The sequence below is a fragment of the Caretta caretta genome, chromosome 5 (genome assembly GCF_965140235.1).
Source record: "Caretta caretta isolate rCarCar2 chromosome 5, rCarCar1.hap1, whole genome shotgun sequence".
NCBI lineage: Eukaryota > Metazoa > Chordata > Testudines > Cheloniidae > Caretta > Caretta caretta.
In genome coordinates, this window is record NC_134210.1 from 126,378,504 (window position 1) to 126,384,836 (window position 6,333).

The window sequence follows — 6,333 nt, forward strand, 5'->3', positions numbered from 1 at the left end:
TGCATTTATGGCGTCTCTGCTGATATGTGAGCAGAGTGTGCTTCTTCAGCCGGAGTTTGACCCAGAACAGTCCCCTGGAACTCCAAATGATAGGAACTAACTGGCTAACTTCTGCCCTGAGCAACCCCACTGTTTACAGAGCAGGAGCCAGGGGTACAAGGCAGGGTAGAATTTGCTTCTCCACAACTAGCTAATGAATTAATTCTGCTCTTAGCAGCAGCAACATAATTCCAGAGGTGTGTTCAATGGCTTCCATGGAGTTACTCTGGATTCACACGGTTGTCAGCGAGGTCAGACTCGGTCCCTAACAAACCTTTCTAACTAACCAGCAAACAAACAAGCAAACAGTATGTTTTGCAGGCAGCCATTCCCCCAGGATGTAGGCCCTTAGTGAGAGAGGTCTGATTGGATCGCTGAGCTGCCGACTTACATCCTACACAACATGGCCCAGTGCAGAGCTGGCTATTTCACGGAGCATGTTGGCGCTGTCCTATTGATCTGCTGGCACCTCCAGAATCGCAGTCGGGAGCAGCATTTCAGTTGCCCTTAGTGAAAGCAGAACTCTGCATGCCATCAATAAAGGGCAAAACAGCTGAAAGAAAATACATCTGGTTTGGGGAAGGGAGGGGGTGAAACCCCCCCAGCCTGCTTTCAGCCCAGAGCGGTTTGAAGACACCAAAATAGCATGCCTTGAAAGTCAGTGAGAAGAGGATGCTGCTGAGAGAAGAAGGAGCTCTCTGGGGATTTCTCAGCTAACAGGGCCAGCCCTAGGTAGATACCCTAATTGCGCAGCCATACTGTTGCAGGCCTTTGTTTTGTCAGCATTCGTCCCAGCATGCAGTGTAGATCATCCCCCTCTCGATGGCCTGACTCCCCCTACTTTGAACTGTGCAGTCCCAACCCCCTCCCAGGGATTGAAATCTTCCCTCTCCGTCTGCTCCCTGCTTGTGCCACTATCACAGACATGACAAGTGCCGAGCCCTGCCCCTAGGGTGACCAGATGGCAAGTGTGAAAAATCAGGACGGGGGTGGGGGGGGGTAATAGGAGCCTGTATAAGAAAAAGACACAAAAATCGGGACTGTCCCTATAAAATCAGGACATCTGGTCACCCTGCCTGCCCCCCACCCCTTCCTTCCCATCTCCCTAATGAGCATCCTCCTCTTGCCAAGCAGTCCCAATCTGCCCGAGGCTCATTCACGCTTTCCTTTGCACAGGGCTCTGCAAAGCCCAGGCCTGGCATGCGAATGTCATTGCTCCTCAGTGCCTGGGAGTTGCAATGTGCTCAGCTCTGATAGCTGATATGGCGGGGCATGGAGACGTGGTATTCAGGAATGGAGACCTTCACAGATTCCAAGGGTTTGGTTTGACATATAAGAAAGGCCATACTGGGTCAGACCAAAGGTGCCCCAGAGGGAATGAACAGAACAGGTAATCATCAAGTGATCCATCCCCTGTCGCTCATTCCCAGCTTCTGGCAAACAGAGGCTAGGGACACCATTCCTGCCCATCCTGGCTAATAGCCATCGATGGACCTATCTTCCATGAACTTATCGAGTTCTTTTTTTGAACCCTGTTATAATCTTGGCCTTCACAACATCCTCTGGCAAGGAGTTCCACAGATTGACTGTGTGTTGTGTGAAAAAATACTTCCTTTTGTTTGTTTTAAACCTGCTGCCTATTAATTTCATTTGGTGACCCCCTAGTTCTTGTGTTATGAGAAGGAGTAAATGATACTTCCTTATTTACTTTCTCCACAGCAGTCATGATTTTATAGACCTCTGTCATATCCCTCCCTTAACCGTCTCTTTTCCAAGCTGAAAAGTCCCAGTCTTATTAATCTCTCCTCATATGGAAGCTGTTCCATATCCCTAATCATTTTTGTTGCCCTTTTCTGAACCTTTTCCAATTCCAATATATCTTTTTTGAGATGGGGCGACCACATCTGCACGCAGTATTCAAGATGTGGGAGTACTATGGATTTATATAGAAGCAATATGATATTTTCTGTCTTATTTATCTATCTATCCCTTTCTTAATGATACCCAACATTCTGTTCTTTTTTTGACTGCCACTGCACATTGAGTGGATGTTTTCAGAGAACTGTCCACAATGATTCCAGGGTCTCTTTCTTGAGTGGTAACAGCTAATTTAGACCCCATCATTTCATATGTATAGCTGGGATTATGTTTGCCAATGTTCGTTACTTTGCATTTATCAACATTGAATTTCCTCTGCCATTTTGCTGCCCAGTCACCCAGTTTGAGAGATCCTTTTGTAGCTCTTCACAGTCTCCTTGCGACTTAACTATCTTAAATAGTTTTGTATCATCTGCAAATTTTGCCACCTCACCTTTTACCCGTTTTTCCAGATTGTTTATGAATATGTTGAATAGAACTGGTACCAGTACAGACCCCTGGGGAACACCACTGTTTATCTCTCTCCATTTTGAAAACTGACCATTTATTCCTACCCTTTGTTTCCTATCTTTTAACCAGTTACCAGTCCATGAGAGGACTTTCCCTCTTATGCCATGACTGCTTACTTTGCTTAAGAGCCTTTGGTGAGGGACCTTGTCAAAGGCTTTCTGAAAATCTAAGTACAATATATCCACTGGATCCCCCTTGTCCACATGCTTGTTGACCCCCTCAAAGAATTCTAATAGATTGGAGAGGCATGATTTACCATTCCAAAAAAACATGTTAACTCTTCCCCAACAAATTATGTTCATCTATGTGTCTGACAATATTGTTCTTTACTATAGTTTCAACCAGTTTGCCCATTACTGAAGTCAGGCTTACCGGCCTGTAATTGTCGGGATCACCTCTGGAGCCCTTTTAAAAATTGGCGTCACATTAGCTATCCTCCAGTCACTTGGTACAGAAACTGATTTAAATGATAGGTTACAAACTACAGTTAGTAGTTCTGCAATTTCACATTTGAGTTCCTTTAGAACTCTTGGGTGAATGTCATCTGGCCCTGGTGACTTATTACTGTTTAGTTTATCAGTTTGTTCCAAAACCTCCCCATATGACCCCTCAATCTGGGACAGTTCCTCAGATTTGTCACCTAAAAAGAATGGCTCAGGTTTGGGAATCTCCCTCACATCCTCAGCCGTGAAAACCGATGCAAAGAATTAATTTAGTTTCTCCGCAATGGCCTTATCATCCTTGAGTGCTCCTTTAGCCTCTCAATCGTCCAGTGGCCCAACTGATTGTTTAGCAGACTTCCTGCTTCTGAGGTACTTAAACATTTTTTTGCTATTACTTTGCGAGTCTTTGGCTAGCTGTTCTTCAAATTTTTTTCTGGCCTTCCTAATTATATTTTTATACTTCATCTTCCAGCATTTATGCTCCTTTCTGTTTTCCTCACTAGGATTTAACTTCTACTTTTTAAAGGATGCCTTTTTGCCTTTCACTGCTTCTTTTACTTTGTTGTTTAGCCACGGTGGCACTTCTTTGGTTCTCTTACTGTGTTTTTAAATTTGCTCATATATAAGTATCCCCAGAATGAGATGTGTCTCTGAAGCTTAGCCAGCCTTATCCCACCCCTGAGCCATGTCCCCGGCAAACTTTCTGGCTCCCTTTGCTCCATCCCCCAGCACAGTTCAGAATCCCTCCTGCGTTGACCTGTCTTTCTGCTGCTAGTTCCTCCCTCTCTCTAGCCTCAACAAGCTCCTGACAGACACCTGGCCTTCCCACCATGACACGTCCTCATTGGGGCCCAGACAGTGGAAGAACTCAGTGAAGGTGCACCAAGACTAAGCTGTTGAGCATTTAATAAATCCACTGGACTTCTAGCTTTAGGCCAAGTGCGGTAGAAAGATGCATGTTGCTCTTCATCTGATGATGTTCTGGCTACCACAAACGAACAATAGGCTACCAAAAATGCTGGGAGGTTGGGTGAAACTTCACTGAAGCTGGTGGAAGTAACCGAGGCCCTTCGTTCAGAGTAAATGTAAGAAACAATGAAGCTACTTTATGGAACCAGGTTTCTGAAACAATAGGAGCCACCACCTAAACTAAAGCACAGGCACGTGGCAAGGCTTAAATAGAAGCTGAGCCATGTGGCCCAAGGGGTTTCCCCTAGAGACTGACATAGTGAATGCAGGGGTTGGGGCATTGGTTGGTGCAGGGGTGTGTGTGTGTGTGAGAGAGAGAGAGAGAGAAACAACCAACAGAAACGTACAGAAGGACCAAAGAAGCTCCAGACACAACCAGAGAAGCCCTGGTAGCAAGACCAAGAGAAAAAGCTAAGGGAGAGCTTTTGGGCTAAGTGCTGACTGAAAGAGGCTCGTAACTGTGTCCTGCTGTTTGATTCTTGCTGTGTTCAGGGAAACGGGACGTTGTACATAAACAGGATTGCATCAAAAAAGCACCTGACTCCATCAGCAGTTTCTCCTCCTAATGGAAATAACCAACTAGACCCTGAAAACTAGCTAACCGGGGCTACTCAAATAAGTTGAGTTGAAAAGAGGTAACACCATACATGCACCAATTTACTACTAGATGTCTCCATTGCACCCATCCCAGCCACTCTTTGTGATGTGTCTACTAGAACTTGATGGAACGTTTTTGACAAAATGTAGCTGTTTCCATAAAGCTTTTGTCAGAGGCAGCGGGTGAGACTTATGTTTTACAGCTGTGGTTTTCAAACTTTTTTCTTTTGTGGACTCCTACAAAATTTCATATGGAGGTTTCAACCAGAAAATGGACACTTTGGCACCATTCCAAGTGGAGACCAACTTTCAAACCTCGAAAGTTGCTGCAAAAGAGAATTGTCATCCTCCTGCTATCTCTCGTGTCTAAATTTTTGGAATTAACATTTGATGTACTGATGGTGCGTAGACTGTGATGGATGCAAACCAGGCAGGTGAATAATACATTACGTTGTCAGCAGGCATGAAAACACAGGCGAATCAAAATCAGCCTGCCTTTGCCCAGAAAGAACCTACGAAGAGGGAATGCACCAATGAGTAATGAGCCAAATTCTGTGCTGATTTATACGCAGCTGAAGTTAACAGGAAGTCAGCAACTGTAAATCTGCACAGAATTAGCATTAGGTCACCTCAGACATGGCTGGACGTTTTAAATAATGAGCCACAAACTGGGACGCGAAGATAAAAAAATCCATCTTCTTTAGAAACTTCTCACTGTTTCAGGCTGATCTGGGGTTAGGTTGCTGGCCTAGAAGCTGGAAGACCTAGGAGCAAGTCTCTGCTGTGGGGAGGCTTTGGATCAGGCACTTAGGATCTCCGGGTCTCAATTCTCTATTTGTTCAATGGGGATAACGGCACTGCCCTGTCCCCCAGGGGTGCTGTGAGGTTAAATCATTACAGATTGTGAGGTGCTCAGAGACTACAATGATAGGAGCTGGATAAGTCCCTTAAACAGATAGTATTTCTCGCTCCAAATATTCCAGGAGCTCCTTTTGGGTCAGGCTTTTCAATGACCGCTTTCCTTGAATGAGCAGTTCTGTTGACGTCCAGGGAGATTCCTCTGGGTTAGCAAAACAGGCAAGAGCTTGGGATTTCCAATGGAACCTAAGGAAGTGAGGCAGCCAATCGGGTTTGGGCACTTAACTGCTTTGAACGTTCCAAGCTATACCTCTTAAGGTAGGTCTCCATTTATGGTGGTGTGTAGAGGACACACACTGCATGCCCAGCTAGCACGGGTATAAACAGCAGTGTAGATGGTGAAGCACTGTGTAGGTGAGTACAGATACGCCAGAAGAACCCTAGGGTTTTGGCCAAAAGAGTTAGGGGACTTGTAAGGAACCTGAATCTCCCCACATGAGTGGTAGATTATTGAGATAACAGCCCATCGAAGGGTTTATCCTACTTGTGGACTGGTCAACAGTGGAACACATCCCATTCCCTTACTCAGGTGAGTAGCCCCAGTGAAGACAGAGTGATCACTTGCACAAGGAAGGAGAAGCAGGAGTTGGCCACCATGCTATGCTTGCAAGCACATGTCTTAGGAATCGAGTGCATTGAAAAATTGATTTGCCTTGACTTAGTTGGTTGAGATGGGCTCTAGGTTCTCCTGTAGGGTTCAGTAAAACTACAACTTGTCCAGTCCACCCTCAGATTTCACAGTGCGTTTGTGATCTCGTTGGAGAACCTCACCTTAAAACTCCAGTGGAGGCATAGCCTGGATGTGCACGAGACATTCATTTTGCACATACACTGAATGCCAGACTGGCCCGTGGCTGCACTTTACATTTCCACCACTTTACTCCTTACACTTAAATCATGCATGGTAAGTTACACCACTGTTTAAAGTCCTTGATTAATTTGCTCCTCCCTCTCCCCCGCCCATATGTGTTCCTCTTCC